Here is a 22,715-nt window from a genome sequence, read left to right on the forward strand (position 1 = left end):
CTTCTAGTTGTATCTGTACGTGACCACTAAATATTTTACTGCACTCTCTTCTTGTTCCTGTAGTTTCTTACCAGAATTGGGCTAAAATCCTTATCTTTATTTCTTCACAGATAATTATTATTATTATTATTATTATTTGTATGGCTTCTGAAGATTTTCTCTTTGCCTTTAGTTTGCTGCCAAAAGATTATTTAAATCTGGCTGTTGTGCTTTTGGCTTTTGTCATATTTGGTATATGCCAAGCTTTCCAAATCCATGTTTGGTTCATACATTGTAAAATTTCTTTACCATTTTTAGATACTCTTCTCCCCATCGCCCTTTTCCTTCTTGTGTTCCAACTACCTAAATCTTGCAACTTTAGATGTTATCCAATGATTTTTTCAATGTTTTCTGATTAATTATTTTTCTTTTGGCTTTTTAGTTTGGATGTTTCTTTTAATTTATCCTAAAACTCATCAATTATTTTTTCCCTACCATGTTCAGACAACTAGTGAAACTACCAAAGGCATCCTTCATTTTTGTTATATTTTGTCTGATTTTGTAGCATTTCCTTCTGACTCTTCCCTGTGTTTTCACCTCTGCTTACATTAGCCATCTGTGCTTACATAATGTCTAATCTTTCCATTAGTGCCCTTAACCCTTTACTCATAGTTAAATTTCTTGACTGATAATTCTTAAATCTGTCATCACTGAATCATCTTCTGATGATATCATTGTCTCTTGAGACTTAAATTATTTATTTTTTCTCTTGCTATGCCTTGTAATTTTGTTGCTGTTGTTAAAAACCAGGTGTTTTTTTTTTTTTTTTTTTTTTTTTTTTTTAGCAGTAATATACACTGAGACAAATATCTAATGTGAGAATATCTGCTAATCTGGAAGTTGGGCTGTGTTGAATGTTTGCTGTAGCTTTAGATTCCAGGGTCTTCAGATTACTCTAGTGTTTTTTCATCTCCTCTTTTGACTTTAGGGTTCCCTAAGCACTTATCATCAAAGAGTGTTACTTGTACCTGTGTAACTCCATCTCATGTACAGCTGCAAGGATGGGAAGTTATACTCCATGTATGTATGATATGTCAAATACACTCTACTGCCATGTATATCTAAAAAGAACAAATTAAAAAATCAAACAAATGAAAAAAAGGAGTGTTATTTGTAGTTTGCAGTTCTCTTAGCTGTAATTTCCACATTACACTGGAGACCTATTTGTTTAAATTTTAAGGTGTGAGGGAGGTAAAATGCTCTCTGATGATGTAAATGAATCTCAGGCTTTCAATGGCTCTATTGAGGCAAGTTAGACTACCTATACACAGATAGGATAAGGCCCTCGGAGGAGAAAGGAAGCCAGGAATGAGACCATGCTATCCTAGAAGGAACATTGGGCCTGGAGTACACAGTTTTAGCCCCGACAACTTCAACCACAAGGGCTCTTCTTTAGATACCTCTACCCCTACTCTAACAATGAACAACCACAAAATCTACCCTTTCCCCACGCTCTTCCTCTCACCAACAGAGGTGCCAGGCCCCATGATTAGGCCCATACTCTTAATTATGTAAATAAGGGAATAAAACTTGTGCACTTTTGATTGCCCTATTAAACCCAGAGCTTAAAGAGCTCTATACATTATATAGGTAAAGAGAAATCTACTATTAGTTAACATCAAAGTTTAAGCCAGGGTCAGTGGCACACACCTGTAATCCCAGCAGTTTAGGAGGCTGAGGCAAGAGGATTGAGTTCAAAGCCAGCCACAACAAAAACTAGGTGCTAAGAAACTCAGTGAGACCTTGTCAGTAAATAAATACAAAACAGGGCTGAGGATGTGGCCCAGTGGTCAAGTGCCCTTGATTTCAGTACTCAGTACCCACCCCCCCAAAAAAAAAATCAGCTTAAATTTAGATAATAATTTTGAAGTGTTGTTTTTCAGATTTGACTTAATTTTAATTTCTAGTGTAGACTCAGGAGTGAAGGAACATTAAGTAGTTCACTGGTCCATAAAGACAATTTCAAACTTTATTTTAAAGTGATATGAGATTTTCATATCTGTATGTTTGATTTCCAAATATTTTAAGTTATTTATAGCAGCTAAGAAATGTGTTTTGCTATAAATTGTAAAAATGGCGTATGTAATTTTCTGACAAGAGAGAATTATGACAGGTGGTCCAGTTGGCACAGAGTCTCTGAGATATCACCACAGTCTTCAATCTTTTATCCTTCTGCTTGGTCATATTTCACTTGTGTTTGTGTGTTCGTGCTCAGAATAATAATATATAAATGTAAATATATATATATATATATATATATATATATTTCAAAGTAGAATGAAGGAGAAAGACAAAGTTTTTGTGCTGTTCTACCAAAGCACAGAAAATAAAAACTCACTATGATAAGAACTTTTACAAATCTGAATAAACATAGACTATACAAAAAAAAATCATAGGACTTGAAAAATTGTGAATCTCTTGAGAATTTATTAATATTTTTGGTTTTCATTTCCTGTTACTTTTAATCAGTAAAAATTTGGTTCAAAAGCACATAATTTTCAGAATATGCAAACACCTTAGAGGAGTTTAATTTGTGGAGAAAATAATTCTGAGTATTGATCAAGAATAAAGTTGTAACAAATCCTGATAAATTAATGTCATTATTGCTTCTTGTAGTTGGTATAATTCTTAATGAAAAAACTAAACATTTGCTATCAGATAGTATTATCTGAAACTTCTTCTGGAACCATAATATGTGAAATATGGGCATTTTGAGAAGGAGCAAAGTTTGGTAAACAGAATAAATATGTTTTAATATTTAATATAGATTAACAGCATTTGAAACATTATAATGATATACTTATTTTAGTCAATGGAGTCCAAATTTATATATTTCTTAAGGGTGCTGGTAACAAAACACTATTAAATATTAAAAAAAATTAATGTTAAAATTTTCATATAGGCAGAAGTATAAAGAACTGAAAATAAATTGGTTTTTGAAATAAAAAATTTGGTTGAAATGTTTGAATTTATGGAAAAACAAAGGGAAAATTAATGTACTAAGGATTAGTTCATTAATTCAAAAAACAGAAAAGAAAATGAAATAGACTTTGATTTATAGATAAGGATGGGGAAATACAGTGAATACCAAGAAAAATCTACATATCTGTCACACATGTCTATGTAATTGTTGATAAGCAGTAGAAACAATAAATCTTGATAGATCATTAAACAGTGAGTAGAGCCCTTCCTCAGCTGCAAGCCAAGATACCTCAGTTGTGAATGCTGATGGAACTCAGGCCCTCCCCGAACTGAAAACCTAGGAAGTGGAGATGAGGTTAGTGGAAATACTGAGAAAGACTGGGGTGGAAGGGATTGAAGAATATTTCTAGTAAAGTCAAATGCAGCAGCAATGACCTCAAAATAGAAATACTCCACTCTCTACCACTTCTCAAATAATTCTAAGAAGGGCAAGAAATGGGACTGAAATAAGAAAGAAATGGCTATTCATTTCTTATTCTTAGTTTTTAGAACCATTTGATTCCAAATGGAATATTCTTGCTTACTTCCCTCCTGACTTCAAGCTCAAACTCAAGCCAAAGAAGCTAACCAATAAATCACTTATAAAAGCAACAGAAGCAGAGATAAACCCAGAGGTTGCATAAGCGGCCCATTGCACAGGAGCTACACTAACCAAAAGGGAGCTCAGTGACCCTTTACAGTTGTGCCTCTGTAGTATAACCACTCCAATCTTGGTGAAATCTGAATTATCACTTTTTCATGTTAGTCTTCACATATAAAGCAGAGCTCCTTTTAACTTTAAAAAATAGCTAACATAAAAGAACAACAATAAAACTATATCCCTCTATTATCTCTCTCCTATACACACCATGCAGTACACAGTAAAACAAGATTAAGAAGTGAAGAAGCAAAGATTAGCGAGAACATATTCAATAAAATAAATCAACAGAAGCAACATATGAAAACATTAAATTTTGGAACAGGAAGAAAAGGGTTTTATGCAATTTTATAAATATGCACATGTATTTAGATATAAACATAATAAGAACTATACAGAGATACTGAATATCAACACTCAGTTGAAAATATAAATCGGTAGAAATCCTATATCTAAAAATTTGAAAATAAAAACTCTGAAAAAATTTAGCATATATATATTTGACAATAGAATGAACATAGCCCAATAAAATATCTAAATTTGAAGTGCTTTATAGAAAGTATAAAGTGGAACACAGACACATAAAACATTAAAAAGAACAGAGAGAACAATGAGGGTTATCATACTAATGTACATGTAAGTGGATTTCCAAGTAAAGACAGAACTAAAGGGACAGAAAATAATTTCTGATTATATATTCCGAACTGTATAAAAAATTCAGGAGAAAAATAGTAAAAATGACTGAAAAGTTTATACCAGAAGCACTGCAAACACAGAGAACAGTAAGGTCCACCTCGCAAGTACAACATTGAGGAAGCTCAATAACAAAATAAAACAGGAACAAAATAATCTTGTTAACCTTGGATATATAACCAGTGAAATAGCCTTCAAATAGAAAGTGAAATAAGTACACTTTATAATTTTTAAAATGATGACCAAAGTCATTGGTAGCAATCTTGTATTGTGAAAATTAATTTTAAAAAAGTGCTTCCGGCTGAAAAGAAATGATACTAGATGAATGCATAAAAATAAAATTCATTTATAAAATGCATGTATAAAAATAAAATAACATTTTTCTTATTTTTATTAATTTTTAAAAGTATTTAAAATATATACTTTTATATATGATAAACAGTAAAATATGACAATAAAACACAAAAGATGGTTGGTGGTACAGTGTATTGCTTTGAAATTCTTAACTCTACATGAACTGATATAACAGTAATTGGTAGGAAAACATAATACACACTTTAATTCTAAAATAACCACTCAAGGGCTGGGGACGTAGCTGAATGGTAAAGCACTTGCCTAATGTGTGAAGCCCTGAGTTTAATCCCCAGTGCTGTTATGATGAATAAATAAACATAAAATAAAATAATCAGTGATGCAAAAAGATAGGTAGACAAATGAAAACGACAGAACAAGATACTAAAATATGCTGATTAATCCCAAAAGTAGAATATAGAATTAAAGAAAAGTAAACAAATAGAAACTAAGTAACAAAATGATAGATCCAACAACCATATAAATTACATTAAAAAGTTTAATTAAAATGCAGATTATATAAATATGAATAAAAGTAAAAGACACACTGTAAGTGTAAAAAATAAATGGGCTGAAATTGAATTATGGAAAAGAAATGACATTTAAATTCCAACCATAGAAATGCTTTATTAATGTCAGAAAAAAATAAATAAACCTTGTAGCAAGGAATATTGTCAGAAATACAGAGACATTTTATAATGATAAAAGTGTCAATTCATTTTTATATAACAGTCTTAAATATGAATTTACCTTATAACAGTTTCAAAGTACATAAAATAAGAATTGCTGAACTAAAATGAGAAATAGATTGATCACCACCAGGGCAAAAAAAAAGCCATAGAAACAAAAAAGGTTATACTTCATTTGCAATGATAGATGAACATGTAGACAAAAAATTAGAAAGAACACAGATCAAAATAAAATCAATTATTGGATCAATTAGATATGATATAAAGAATATACTGTTGACAGACACAGAAAACATATTTCATTCAACTCCATATGTAATATTCTTTTTTTTTTTTTTGGGTGGTGCTTGCAAGCATTCTACCAACTGAGCTATATCCCCAGCCCCCCATATGTAACATTCTTCATGATAGATTATATTTGAGGCCATAAAGCAAGTTTTAATACATTTATGAAGATGATAATTCTTAAAGAACATTCTGACTGAGCACAGACAAGTTACTAATAAATATTAAACATTTTTGAATATGACTACATCTTATAAATTAAGGAAGACATCTTATCTTGGGTTAAACAATGAAATCACAAATAAAATTGGGGAAAGTTTGAATTAAATAATAAAGAACACAAACAAATATGAATATATGGAATATGGGTGAAACATTGTAAGAGAAAAGTCTATTATTTTAAGAATTATATTAGAAGATTATAATAACAATAATTTAAATGTCCACTTAATAAGCAATGGAAAGAAAGGTAAATTAAACCAAAGTAAGAAGTATCATAAAAATAAGAAAGAAAACACTGGGATAGTAAATAAGCAATAGAGATAATAACAATATTCATAGTTGATCCTTTGAAAATACTTAGAAAATACACAACCCCTTAAAGACTGGTAGAGAACAAAAGAGAAAAGACAGAAATTACAGTATCAAGAATAAAAGAAGGGATAACATCTCAATTTATCATATATTATACACCTGATAAGAAAATATTGTGAACATATTTTTCTAGCAAAATGAAACAATGTAAATTGGAAAAGTTATTGCAAACAAAACATATAGAGATATAAAATTAAATAGATAAATTAAATCTCCCTTTATCTGTTAAAGAATCTTAATTCAGCCAAGGGCTTTGGTGCACACCTATAATCCACATCTGACTTGGGAAGCTGAGGCAGGAGGATCACATGTCCAAAGCCAGCCTCAGCAACTTAGCAAGATCCTTTTTCAAACTAAAAAATTTAAAAAGTGGTTCAGTGGTTAAGCACCCCTGGGTTCAATCTTCTATAAAAAAAATAAATAAATAAAATATAAATAATATTATATCAATTTCAAATACAAATAAATAGGCTGAGATATTTCTACTAGAAAATTATTTTAAAATTTTAATAAAAATAATTCTGTTATTTCACAGAATTAAGAAAGAGTACTTTATTAATTTATTATGAGTTAGTATAATCCCAATATCAGATACCAATAAACTTTCAAGGAAAGAAGCTCAAAAATCAATAACATTCCTGATATTTAAGAATATATTAGAAAATTGAATTTAGCAGATATAAAAATAATATCTTGACTAAGTGAACTCTGTTTTATATGCAAAAGTAAATTGTTGTAATTACTTTATTGATAGAATAAAGACAAAAACAATGCTGACCTTAACAGACACAGAAACATTTGACAATATTCAACTCTTCTTTAGGTTAAAAATGCTCAGAAATCCTGGAAGAGAAGGAAATTATTCAATCTGTTAAAGACATAAAATCCTCAAGTAATCATCAAGTTTAATATTAAAATACTGGGCATTTCCCTTCTATAATTACCCACTCTCAATAACAAAAGTTTCACTACCCAAGGGGGAAATTACTTGAATACTACACATACAGAAAACTTGGGCAGAGAGGATGAATATAATTAGATATTGAGGAAAGGTAAGCTTTAGATTCATAGTGAGATTCCATTACACATCCAATAGAATGTATAAAACATAAACAACACCAGATGATAAATAGGATGAAGACCAACCACAGCTGTCACACATTTTGGTTGAAATGCAAAATTCCAGAGCCATTTTGAGAAACAGTTTTTTGGACTTGAAAAACAGTCAAATGTAAATCAATTTTAGGATCCAGCAACTCCACCCTTAAGAATTTTCACAAAAGACATGAAAATGTGTTCACTAAAAGACTTGCACAAGAATGCTTATGGGAGTTTTATTTAGAGTAGTCCCAAATGTGAAAGCAACACAGAAAACAGAAAGTTAATTCAACAAATTAAATATTTTTCATATAAAGTATAGTCCTCTGGAGTAGATAGAAACAACATAGTTTATGATTCCATTAATATTAAGCATTTTATGATGATGTCAAAACTCTGTGATTAGACTAGGATATTGGGTATATGGTCACATACATTTTAAAAAACTTTGTACACCTCACTATATGTTAATTTATTATGCTGAAAATCTGATGTCTTGGTCTTCACTTATTAACACACACACATATATATATGTATATATATGTGTATATATATATATATATATATATATATATATATATATATATATATATATGAATAGCCAGGAGCACTCTGCCACTGAGTTATATTCCCAGTCCTTTTTAAATTTTATTCTGAGACAGGGTCTTACTGAGTTGTCCAGGCTGGCCTCAAACTTGCAATCTTCCTCTCATCAGTCTCCCAAGTAGCTGAAATTACAGTTATGGCTCACCATACAGTTATTGGTTCATATTCAGGGATTTGCTGGCCTTAACAGGTTCCATTTCAATACTAGCTCTAGTTTTTACTATCTTCATTTGTAAAATTGAGATTATAATAAACTAGGATAAATTGGAATGACAAATTTGTAGGATTGGTATGAATATTAAACATATTAATAATTAAAATTAATTAAAGTACCCAACCCATATTAGGTGCCATGAAAAATTTTACCATTAATTTTGTATATGTCTATACACACAAACAATTTATATATGTGCTTTTGTTGCTTAATTGGAAACAAAGCATAAATAGCAGTTGGAAACATGATTTTTTTTTTTAGAGAGAGAATTTTTAATATTTATCTTTTAGTTTTCAGCGGACACAACATCTTTGTTTGTATGTGGTGCTGGGGATCGAACTCGGGCCACACTCATGCCAGGCGAGCGCGCTACCACTTGAGCCACATCCCCAGCCCGGAAAATGAATTTCTAATTGAAAGTATTTCTAATTGAAAATCCTTGTTTTTTATTTATTTATTTTTTATTATGGGAATTAAACTCAGGTACTCATTGAACTACATCTTCAATGAGTATGTTCTTCTTATTTTATTTTGAGACAATGTCTCTCTAACTTACCAATACTGACCTTAAACTGGTGGTCCTCCTATCTCAGCCTCCAGTCAATGGTACAGGCATGTTCTACCATGTCTGGTCCATTTTATTATGACTACTAAAATCTAATTTTTACTTTTCAAGAGTGTTCGGTCATAATTGTGTTTTTCTAAAAAATCTTAAAGTCAGAAATTTTGAGAAGTCTGGACTCAACACTCTTTCAAAGTTAAAAAAAAATCTAGTTCTTCATTAACAACATGAGGCTTTAACATAATAAAGTGCATTGTGAACATGCAAATAAAAAATTTGGAATATGCAATATTTCTCAATATCAATTAGAAAATCTCCTCTGCCCCCCAAATTCCCCTGGGTAAGAGTTGCTGGATAATAAGATTAGTTTACCTTTAACTGTATTTCAAGTCCAAAAAAATATATTTCTCAAAATGGCTATAGAATTTTAAGAATATCTTAAAAATCATATTATGTGAAAGAAGCTTTAGGAATTCATGTTCCAGGTGCAAAATTAGAATAATGTCTGGTCCACAGTAATGAACTAAATTAGAGTATAGTGTGTGATGCCAGAAATATCTGCATTAAAAAATTGCCCTACAAATATTCTGTGAATGTGGAAAATTTCCAGTATTTTTAAGCTTCACGAACAGGTAGAACACTTAGACTATAGTTAGCTCTGTATAAAATCTAGCCATTGCTATTATCATCACCATCATTATCATAATGATGATTTTATTATTTATTTATTTATTTTGTTGTTTTTGTTGTTTGTTTGTATTAGGAATTGAACCCAGGGATGTTTAACCACTGAGCCATATCCTCAGAGCTTTTTTTGTTTTAATATTGAAACTGGGTCTTGCTAAGTTTCTTAGGGCCTTACTTAATTGCTGAGGCTAGATTTGAACCCGTGATCCTCCTGCTCAGCCCCCCAACCACTGAGATTATAGGAGTGCACCATCACTTCAGTCTCACAATCATATTTGATGAAGATTGAATTCATATTTTATGAAAGTCCCAGTTCCAAAGAATATTTAAGGCTGTGATTGTGAAGAACTACCCATAAAAGTTTTTTTGTACTTTTTAAAATTTTTCTATTATGTGTTCTAATTAGTTATATACAACACGAGTATACATTTCAATTCATTGTACATAAATGTACACACAACTTTTCATTTCTCGGGTTGTGCATGATGCAGAATCACACTATCTGTGCAATCATGCATGCACATGGGTAATAATTTCTGTCTCCTTTCACCATCTTTCCCACCCCCATACCCCCTTCCCTCCCCTCACTCCATTCTGCCCAATCCAAAGTTCCTCCATTCTTCCCTTGCCAATCCCCAATTATGGATCAGCAGTCACATATCAGAAAAAAAAATTGGCCTTTGTTTTTTGGGAATTGGCTGATTTTGCTCAGCACCATATTCTCCAACTCCATCCATTTATCTACAAATGCCATAATTTCATTCTTCTTTAAGACTGAGTAATATTCACTGTAATATACCACAGTTTTTTTTACTCATTCATGTATTGAAGGGCATCTAGCTTGGTTCCACAGTTTAGCTATTGTAAATTGAGCTGCTATAAAAATTGATGTGGCTGCATCACTAGAGTATGCTGATTTTAAGTCCTTTGCAGTGGGATAACTAGGTCAAATGGTGGTTCCATTCCAAGTTTTCTGAGGTATCTCCATATTGCTTTCAAAAGTGGTTTCACCAATTTGCAGTCCCACCAGCAATGGATAAGTGTACCTTTTCCCCCACATCCTCACCAACACTTGTTGTTGCTTGTATTCTTAATAATTGGCATTCTGACTGGGGTGAGATGAAATGTTAGAGTGGTTTTGATTCACATTTTTATAATTGCTAGAAATGTTGAAAATTTTTTCATATATTTGTTGATTGTATATCTTCTTCTGTGAAGTGTCTGTTCCGTTCTTTAAGGCTGCATAATGTTTGCATGGTTGCTGTTAATATTGATCTCCCTATTAAATATTAGGTATTTTCTTGTAGTTTTCTAAAGATATTTGGTAAATTGGAAATTTTCTTCTATTACATGAATTATCAAGACTTTGAAACAAGTCAAGATTCCCTGGATAAATTCGACTTATTGAAAGAAACTGTCCAGCTGAAATGAAGTTTATATGTATTTTACAATTTTATCTTACTGAGTATGGTGGTGCACTCCTGTAATCCTAGATACTCAGGAGGCTGAAACAGGAGGATCAAAAGTTCAAAAGTTCCGGGCAAGCCTGTGTAATTTAGCTAGAACCTATCTCAAAATTAAAATTAAAAAAAAGATTCTGGATGTAGCTCAGAGGTAAAGCACTTCTTGAGTTAAATACTCAGTGACAGAAAATATAAAACTCCTCAATTAAAAAAATTCAAAAATATATAAATAAGTGCTGAGAATGTAGGAGAGAGAGAGAGAGAGAGAGAGAGAGAGAGAGAGAGAGAGAGGGAGAGAGAGAGAGAGAGAGAGAGAGAGAGAGACCAGTTTCTAGTATTGGTAAACAAAAATAAAGTCAAATATTTTCACATACATATTAAACTTTATAAACTGACATTTGCTATTTTTTGTATCTGTGTTTATAGAATAAATAAATTTAAATCCCTTTAAAGAACAAGGTTTCTCAAAACCATTGATCATTTTTATTCCAGAAAGCTTTAATTTTTCATTGATTTAATTTCTAGTGGGTGTTAATTTTTTGAATGGTGTCAAGTCTCATTTCATTTTTAAAGTTAACATTGTTGAAATATACAATATCCATACACACAACTTCACAACCTGTAGGAAGACAGCCCCATGCATTTTGCCAAAGCTAGCACACTAACCGAGGAAACACGCAGCTCAAGAGACTCATTGCAATAACTCAGGTGCCCATCCATCCCCAGCAGCCACTCTTATTTTACAAAATAATAGGGTTCTGGAGTTAGTATTGCTACATCCATGTTCTTCAAGTTCATAATGTATCCCAACCTTGACATTAAATCTTTCCATATGTTTGTACTTAAAGCCTTCTTGTAGCTACCTATTGTTGTTGTTAAGAAGAAATAAACATATTAATTCACACCAGACTTAATAAGGTAAATATGCATGGTAGTAAAACAACTGAAATTGTAGTAGAAGAATGTAAAACAAACATGCTATTTGAAAGTAAATAAAATAACAACAACAAAATTTAAAATACTGGATTAATCCAAGAAGACATCAGAGGAGATAGAGGGGAAAAAATAGAGCAAATTGAAAGAATTGAAACCAGCTAATCAAATGGCAGATAAACATTGTGCTATACTAATAATCAAAAAACAATGGATGAAATAATCTAATTAGAAAACAAAACCATTTGTTCAGTATGGCATTGTACCTGATAATGATATTTCATATTGGACCTTAGTTTCTTCTAGTTGTTTTTCAGGGATGCCTTTGCAGTCATTTATTAGAATGCTCTGTCTGTTCTCTCCAACTACTTATTATTCTTATACCTAAAATACCACAAAAAATTCACTTCTTTTAGGAAGCCATTTATAATGCACATTTCTAAAGACATCAACATACTGATGGAGGATATTAATTACAGTTTACTGATTAAATGTATCATCACTATAAAATATTTTTGGAATAGATTTGATGATCACTAGTAGGAAAACAATTTTCATCTTTAGGAAGAACGTTTTTCATTGTAAAAATAAGAAGGAATGTGGATTTTTAATAGAATACATTTTGGATACATGTGTATCTCTATTTCTGTATTTTCCATCTATCTATCATTTACTTTCTGTGGACAATAGTGGCTGATTTAATCTGTGGTATTCTCTTCTGGAATCTTTGAATAACGACTACAAAATATTTGAAATTTTTAAAAGAACTTTTATTCTGGTTACCAATTGAAGTTGGCTAGTTCCTATTATTGATTGTTGGCAATTTTCCAATTAATTATTTCTTTCAGATTAAACCCTACGTGCACATTACAAGAAATCTAATGAGTTATTCACATTCATATAACTTAATAATATATTCAGTTTTTGAATAATTATAAATCCAATCTAGATATTAGTATGAGAAAATGAAACTATTTTAATTTTTAACTAATGAAACTTGTTCCAAAAAATGAAAATGTGGTTTTGCATTCATGTGTCAGTTCTGAATCCTGCCCTCAGGCAGCCACTGTACACTGTGCTTTATTAGCCATCAACAAATTGGCTGTGCTGCAGGCTGATGTTGATGGTTTAAGGATAGCAGTTTTAATAATAATGCCTTTCAAAGTGTCAGTCTGGAGGGGAGGCATTAATTGACCTCATGAGAATATTAAGCTATAAAAAGATGTCTTTTATTTTGAGTATTAAAACAATGCTTCAAATGATCTTGGTGAAGTGATTGGTTAACACAATCCCAAACTGATTTTCACTCAAGGTTTATTGCAGAGAAAATTTTGCTGTATTAGGTTCTAAACTGAGAAGAAAACAGAAATAATAATTTTCAGGTATCTTTCTTCCCTACTTTTCTCCTCACAGTGAACATAGGCATTCAATTATATCCCATGTGCCCTGGTGTGTATCTCCTAGCAGATCACTGACCTGTGTAACTCCATTTTATCCTCCTCAGTAGAGAAGAAGAGATTATGGGCAAGATAATCCTGTGAACTACAATCACTCACTGATTTTACCATTTTAAATTTCTAAATGAAATCTTGACAACTTAATATTCTGAAACTTCACCTGTTCAGGCAGATATACCTTATTTTCTTTCCTTTCTCAGTGACCCAAGAATTTGGAAAATGAAAGCACGAGGAATGAGAAACTGTGTATGTTTTACATACTTATAATATTTATATATATGAACATATATGTGTGCATGCCTGTAAGTATCTATCTATCTATTTATCATCTATCTTGGAATATAAAAATAATTTTTACAGATATGAGTAGTTTTTTAAAATGTCTGCACTTCGACTTTCAATTTCCAAATGGCCCATAAAAATGACCTCATTCATTATCAAATTATGTGAGGTAGATGTAGTCATCATAAAGTAATATCTAATAAATCTTGTTTACCTATTTTATCTAAACCTCAAAATACACAAAGCTCAAGTTTGCCTAGTTAGTAAATAACATGACTGGGGCTAAATCTTGTTCATCTGATTCTGAAACTGTTTTACTATGAAAGTCCTGCAGGCACTAAAACATTGGGTTCTATACCTGTAGATACTATTGTCATTTAATTTGAAACAACACTGTTTAACTTTCATGCTCTATTTTTCATTTTTTTAATACATGCAATTTAGGCAATAGATATCCAGGGACACCTTAAGAGCTGTTTGTTGACAGTGACAGACACTTCATTAGTCTAGAAACCCCAAGGAGAAGTTTTACCCATCATTCTATTATTTCTTCAGTATGGTTAAATGAGGAAAAATAAACTCTACTGTGAAGTCATTATATAGTTTACCTCACTGTTATCATATTCATTTAAGCCTAAAAAATATAACAACATAGCCCTTTCCTGATGGGAATATTATCTTGTGCAATAATTTTGAAAAACTCTTGGGCAATGTATCCATACCAGGTGATCCATCAATTCTAAGTATGTAGCCAACAGAAATTCTGTTCTTATATCTATATCCAAATACATGTAAACTAATACAGCAGCACCATTTATAGCAGCATCAAATGGGAAACATCTCATATACATTTAAAAATAGAATATATCAATAAGTTTTGATATATTCATACAATAAACAAGAATAACAAACTACATAGAAAAATATGAACATAGTTCACAAGAAGTTGAATAGAAAATATATAAAATACTACATACTGTAGTCTTTCACTGATGAAGAATTCAGTAACTTTTCACATTTTCCATATTTGAAATCTCTGCAGAGCTTCATATCAAATACCTATATGAACACCTGCAAATGGCATCTTAGAGTACATGTAGAGATATGAAATAAAATATATTACCCTATAATAGTATAAAAATATCTCTTAACACAAAATGAACTTTGACACATGAAATATAAATGCCAAAGACCTATAGGCCTTGAGTACTATTAAGGCTACAACGGGCAGCATTGGAGATGCTTTGGTTTTTAAAGGCATGGTTGAAGTGACATGATCTCAGTCACATAGCAACTAAGGTTTTGGTATTTTTATTTTTTGTCTTTTTGATTGGGCAATTGGATGTTGAGGTTGGCTACTAAAACCTATGAAAAGACTTTTAGATTTTGGTTTCATACAAAATTTGAACTGTCTGTATATTACATCTCTCAAAACTTAAAGGTGCTGTTGTCTCCTAAATGAAAGTTAACTCCCATCATGGAAATATTAGGCTAGGATCACAATTCAAGTATTGAAATATGATTTGAAACAGTTTCCAAGGTGCTTTTCCAATGTCAAGTATTATGGAAGTAAATTAAAGAAAAGCACTTCATTTTGATTGCCTTAAACCATTTTAGTATTTTTTTTTGAGAGGGGTTTATTTGTTTGCTTCCTTCTTTTTTTTAAATCACTTGGCATGTTATCTTACCTTTTAGAGTAAAATGTAAAACAAAGACACATCAGGTAGGGGTACAGTGAGCAAACCTCGAGAACTTCAGTTATATTGATGCCAATGGCATTAGGATAGACAAAGTATGCAACCCAAGCTGTGATATGTTCTGTTGTTCTTCCACTTTCTGTTGTGTGTTCTGCTAAATATATTTTAAGATGGTCTAATGTGGGTGATCCAATTTAATCCTAATAGAGTACTCTGTGTATTATTGTTAGTAAATCTTGCCTTCATAATAATACCCATGCATGAGGCCTATTGAAAAGCAAGCATTTTTATCTTTAGAAGGATAAATGGGAAGTCACAGATCTCGAAGAATAATCAACTTGAACTCATGCTGCTAGCGCAGGTATGGATTTTTAATGCAGTCTCAGGCAGGGAAATGCTTTCAGGCATGTTTTCTCAGTTGGGAGTTGAGCAGAGCATATGCACACTGGCACACACCAACCTCTAGCCTTTGGCTGCTTGAGAGAGAAAGTCATTGTAAACCTGGATTTTAAACCAAATGCATTGGATGCCATCTGGGCTTATGCTTAAAAATATACTTTTTTTTTCTTTCTTTCTTTCTTTTTTTTTAAAAGAAAACTGAAAATCACAGAAGTAAGCTGGCAAATTATAATACTAATATTTTATATTATTCCTGTCTACTGTAACTGATAATTGATATTCCACAACCACAGTTTGCCTTGAATTCAAATTATGTTTATTTGAGTAGTTAATGAATTCACCTCTAGGCATGTTTTAAAAAGATAAATTAATAAATAACAGAATGAAAATTAACATTCCATATAATAAAAATCTAGTTGCTTACTCCTGATTTGTCTTCCACTAGGAAGACAAAAGAATCCTGTCCATTTTTTAAAATATATTCTTGAGAAATGCATTGCCTGTAACCTTCTATGTACATGCATCTAACTTACATGTAGACAGAAATCTGAAGATCACCAAATTTCTTATCTGTGTTGAGAACCACAGTATTTCCTGAGAAAAACTGATTGTCTAAAATGTGTTAGTTGATATTTTCAGAGTAAGAAGCCAAAGAAAAAATGTATTTTAGTCCAGTAAAAGAAGCAAAACTGGTCAGTTTACCTGTATTATAAGCTACATACTAAAAATCTCATATTTTAACTGGTAAAATTATATGTGTGTATTCAATTTTAACTTAAAAGTATAAAAAGAAAGCTGTCACAGTGGCATAGGTCAAAATCTGAAAGAATTCTAATAGAATTTTAAGGGCAAAATATGAAGGTGTTGATTAACAACTGAAATATAATTTTATTTTTCTTGTTACCACAATCCATGTTTCATGATTTATATTTGAATTACTCAACACTGTTTCAAAAATAAATAAATGGAGCTGATGGATGTGGCTCAGTGGTAGAGTGTTTGTCTAGCATATACAAGGCCCTGGGTTCATAACCAGACCACAGAAATAAACAAAAAATCCAAATTGGAAGATAATTTAAAATTCTATCAGTATTGTAAATAGAACTTTATTTTCTGATTTAAAACACCCAAAATGTAAATAAATAAATTAATTAATTAATTAACCAAGGCAAAGAAATAAGAGGCTAATTTTGTAGAATTGTAACTCTTTATCAAATTGTAGGGATTATGTGAGAATAGTCTAATGGTGTCATTAGAAATGTTGATAGAAATGTGAGTATGGGAGGGAGTTGGTATAATATCCTGTAGCACAGAATTCTAACCCTTAAATACTTTCTTTAGCATCTATTCTAATTAGATCCAAAACAAACATACAAGGATTTGACAATGTAGGGAAGGATGATGGTGATTGTAGGTGCCAGCTAGTTAGTGAGTACATAGATTTGTCTATCTATCTATCTATCTATCTATCTATCTATCTATCTATCTATCTATCTATATCTATCTATCTATCTATCCATATATATACATATTTTACTTAACAGGACTGAGGATTACACCCAGAGTCTCATGAAGTTAGGCAAGTACTGTACCACTGAGCTTTATGCCCAGGCTCCTATATGATTTTTAAAGTTTGTGAACTTTATTTAACCTTATATAATCCTATGAAGAACTTAAGGTGAAATGTATGTATAATAGGACCACATTAATGTTACCAAATCAACATTTAAGGCTATTCAGTCATCATTTTCCAGATAATAATGACCTCAAAAAGTGTTTGTCTAATACTATGCAGGGAGTTTGGACTCATGACAGAGTTTAGGTTTCCTGACTTGGGTGGTTTTTATTTGATCCTGCATCCTTATCCTTTCCCATATTGGCTATTAAAATCCTATTTTATTTTTCTATTACCTCATAGGTAATTGTATATAAAAAGAAGAGGTGGAAATACCATGGAAGGCAAAAAATTATCTTCAGTTGCAGAAACATTGTTCATAGCTGAAAAAGACAACTTAAATCATGGAATTGTATATTTTTGAGCCACTTCCTTGAGCTACCATGAACTTGGAAGAAGGATTTTCTGTTTGCAACACTTATATCTCTGACTTACTTCCATTTAACATTGGGGCTGCTTTAGAAAAATAACATGAAATACTGGTTTTTATGTTTATCAACTTTACTTTCCACTTTACTTCTGTTTTTAAAGGCATGGTTGAATTTATTTTATATGTCTTCCTGTATCAATGTTTAACATAAAACTGTTTTAAATAAATGCAGTCTTAATTTTCAGATCTAGAATGATTTTCTTTTTTTTTTTTTTGTCCTTAACTCTTCCACCGCAATCACAGTGACTTTTCAGAAGCATCTGCACTCCTAGGACCACTGAAGCTTTGTGAAATATTCCACAGCAGTGTGATACTATAACTTACTGTGTCTGTCAGCACCATCCGTTTATTTCTCATAGACCCTTGCACTTGGGAGGAATAAAATGATCTCCATCATTAATTTCCATGCCCAAATAAAGAGTTTCTCAGCAGGTTGCACATGAGATATTTAAACTGTAGTAATGGTAAGATGGTCATTAATTACCCAGAAATGAATCTTAAGAATGTGAACATTGCTTTCATGAGCATATATATCCTCTGAGAGATGCTGACTAAAATCTGGACAATGATGTACTAGCACCATTCAGGACAAGAATTGAGTGTTATTTCATAGAGTCGGGAACTTTAGGGCATAGGTTAGCCATTCAAGATGATCTTAGAGCAAAGGGGGGAGGGAGTGGAACATATCTAATGCATTTCATCTCTGTCTCACCAAAAGCCATGAGCTACGTTAGCTGCATACTTATGGGACTAAATGTAGGATTTTAAAATACACAAAACAAAAACAAAAAAATAGAAGCACACTAAGTCACCATTTATATGAATTCTTGGATAGTGTGTCTTTTGTCTAAAGTTATTATCTCTTAGACTGTCTAAAACAAAATTTGCTATTTTGTTCCTTTCTTATCACTTCACTTTGTCCTTTATTAGAACTTAGCAGATAATAATTCATTTAATACTCAAAACAACCACATGAGCTAGGATTTAGTAATGTTCCCATTTTGGTGATGAGGAAATGAAAGCAGAAGTGGAATTTATTTGTCCTAGTTGGAATATGGACCCAAGCAGTTAGGCTGCAGAATGTGTTCTTAATATCACAAGTGGGAAATCCTTTCAAATTGCTTCTACAGGCCTGTTCTGTGACTCTTAGGGACCAATACTCTATGTTTACCAATCTTCCCTGTTCACTAAATCATCATCTCTAAGCAGTGAACATTATGAGTTCTCTGATAAAAAGATAACACCCAAAAGAGAGTGGTAGTAGATAATTCACTTCTTAAATAGGCCACTTAGCTCTATCTAGGGCTACTATGCTTTTTTATTTCAGTTTTGTTCTACTTTTATGAGAAGAGTGGACAGAATTTCTTCTGAAAACTTTTCTAGTTATAACCCAAAATTTTTCTACGTTTATAAAGTGCCTTGTCAACCTGCTACTAAATGTTTTTTAATCATTCTTTATTTTAATTTCCCTGACAGAAGCCTTGTGAAGAATATACAGATGTAATGAATATTTCATAAAGATCTGATTTATTAGGACTTCTCTGCCTTTGCTTCAAAAATTATCCATCCTTCAGAAAGCAAATATACAAGAACTAACTGCTGGTATAAGAACTAAACCAAATCCCCTAAAGGCAAGCTCAGATTTCATAATAACTTCTGGGCCTTATAGACCCTGGAAAAGATAGTTAGTCAATGTTCTATTAATATTTTAGCTGGCAAAGGAATATAGTTCTAAGCTACCACATGTGGCTGTCAGAACTGTCAGGTATGCTACTATAAAATTATTAATGATTTAATTTTTTATGAGCTTCATATCTTTTTATATGAAAATAAAATTGATTTTAGGTCTAGTGGTAAGGAAAATGTTGATAACAGTTCCTTTGTGTACCTTAACAGTACTGCCAATTCCTTTCCTAATATTTGCTATAACCGACTACATCTGCATCCATGATAATTTCATTTACATACATTTGCCCTACTTATTTATGAATAGAATTACCTCCATGGAGCACCTCTTACTTTTACTATTATTGAAAGATCTTAGTTATCTACAGTGAATTCAGATATATTTAGGCACTATTATTATTTCCAGATGATCCACTAGATGGATGCCTAAAAGAACAACAGAAACACCTAATACACAAAGATGAATAACTGTAATCTAACTTTGCCTTCTTCTGTATGACTTTAATTTAACATCTGACCTATTTTTAGGTTGTGCTGCTTGTCACTCTTATAATTTTATAAAAAGGAAAGATAGAAGACATAATATACAATTGCTTTGTTGGTGCTTGTAACATTCAAACTATCTTAAATATGCATATGGATGTATTTATATGCTACAAATACTTCTTAAGGTAGCCAGTTAGCTGATTTGTTGGAATGCACAATTAGAGATTTTGTTCTGTGAGATAGAGGTCTGCATGTCATGTTTTTAGATACTCCCAAAATAGTTTTAGGAGAGTCCTGAAGGAAATGTAAATGATTCAAATACTGTTTCTTCTTACTATTTTAAGGATTATCTGACCTCTTAATTATATGGTTCTTACTCATTTTTAAACCATCTAATTAAAAATAGTGATATTTATTAGAATAAATTTTGAAAGCAGATTCAACACAGGCCTAAAGAATCTGATTGATGAATCGTATTTTTAAAAAGGCAAACATTGAAAAGCATTTTTATCTGATCATGAGAACATTCTTCAACAAACTGTTAAAAAGCCTAGATTTTTAGTGCTAACCTATACAACTGAGTAATACTGTATATAAAGGAGAGTGTCTCATGATGAGAACTGAGCATATAAACATTTGTGTAGATTTTATAAATTACAAAGCAAAATCTACATGTCATGAAAATATGATACTATTATCAAGCATAGTGATATATACCTGTAATACCATTGACTTGGGAGGTTGAGGCAAGAAGATCTAAAGCTTGAGACTGTCTCAAAATAAAATAAATAAATATGACATTATTAAATTAGTGCTTCTTTCCATGGGTGGAGGAAGATTTACCCTTGAATCATTGAAGACTTTCCAAATATCTCTTTCCCCAGAAAAATTAATTGATTACGTCTATTTTAGACATAATGGCAGACAATAGCTTTTGACTTTCATATTCATGCTTCTCCAGGGTAGCACCTATTATTTTGTCAAGACTAGGTTTTCCAGTAGATGTGGTGGGTACAGTGCCTAGTGGGTTGAGAAAACCACCAAAATGTTTTAAATTCTTTTAAAATGAAAAGAGAAAGTGAACCTCAGGTTAAATACAATGTTTAATATATGATACTAATATATTTAGCTTCATAGCAATCCAATCATGAAATATACTTTTGGATTTTTTTTTTATTACAAACAAAGGAAGGAGCAACAAAGGCAAACGTGCATGTGGCCTACGGAAGTCACAGTGCAGTCTGCATTTGTAGTCAATTGTTTGTATAATAATTTTATCATTTGTTTGTTTCTTGTTCCAATGTAACTACAACTGAGTTGTTCACATCATTGTCCAGTACAGGGTTTGTACATGTTGGTGTTTTGGAAATAGTTTTTGAATCAATGAAATAATGAATTTATTGTGCATGAATGAATCCAACAGAACTACTACCTTCTTTCTGTTTGGGGTTAATCAGGTGAATATAAGAGAATGCTGGTATAGACTATATATATATATATATATATATATATATATATATATACACATACATACATATATAAATATATGAATATAAAACTAAAAACTGATACCCATGAGGAACACGTACAAGAACATGTAAAAGTCCTAATTAAACTTCAACCACATGAATAGAATGGAACAATTAAGCATACTATTAAGCACATGGACTGTGAAACCTAACTAGCTGAATTTGAAATCTACTATTCCACTTCTAACCTGTGGTAGGTAGAATTCTAAGACACCTCATGGTACCATATTCAATTTTGTGCTTTGTAATTTATTCATAATGTACCCATATCTCTCTACTCATTGTAGTTACATCTGTGAAGGCATTTTAAAGATAGTAATTAATTTTCAAAATCAGTTGACCTTGGGGCTGGGAATGTAGCTCAGTTGTAGGGTACTTGCCTAGCACATATGAGGCCCTGCATTTGGTCCACAGCTCAGGAAAAAAACAAAAAAGAAAAAAAAAAATCAAGTGACCCTAGATTAGTGAAATCATCTGGGTGATTAATGATGATTAATAACATTAGGCATTTTAAAGCAGACAGTTTTCTCTAGTGTTTCCATATGAGGAAGTCAGAGATTTGAAGCATAGGAAAGATTCAAAGTGCTATTGTAGCCTTGAAGATGGAGGAGGCCACATGGCAAGAAATGTGAGCAGACCCTGGAATCTGTAGGTGGCTCTGGTCTGATATCTGGCAAAAAAATGTGACCTCAGTCCTACTTCTTCAAGGAATGATTCTGTGAACAACAAGAATATAGTTGGAACTGCATTTCTCCTCAAATCTCCAGACACACTTAGTCTAGCTAATATTTTGTTTTCAGATTTGTGGTACATGAAACAAAGAACTCAATTGTGCTCAGTAGGGCATATGAATTACACAGCTCAGTTTTTTTATTTCACTTTTATTTATTTATTTATTTATTTTTAAAATTTGAGACAGAGTCTTGCTAAGCTGGATAGGGGCTTGCTAAATTGTTGAGGCTGGCTTTGAATTTTCAAGACTTCTGAATTTCTGGGATAATAGGTGTGTACCACTGCACCCAGCTAGATTTCTTATAATGGTTAAATATCTGGATTTAAAACTTAGCAATACCTTCTTGGATACAAGGTCAGATTAACTAGAAAAGTATCTATTTTACTTAGGTTAATTTTAAATATGCATCTGACACTCAGAAGTTATTCTGAACAGTAGACTACTGAATGGATGTCTCCCATCAAAAAGATACCGCTTTATTTTGAATCTTGAATTTCTCCCAGAGATT

The sequence above is a fragment of the Marmota flaviventris genome, chromosome 2 (assembly GCF_047511675.1).
Source record: "Marmota flaviventris isolate mMarFla1 chromosome 2, mMarFla1.hap1, whole genome shotgun sequence".
Classification (NCBI taxonomy): domain Eukaryota; kingdom Metazoa; phylum Chordata; class Mammalia; order Rodentia; family Sciuridae; genus Marmota; species Marmota flaviventris.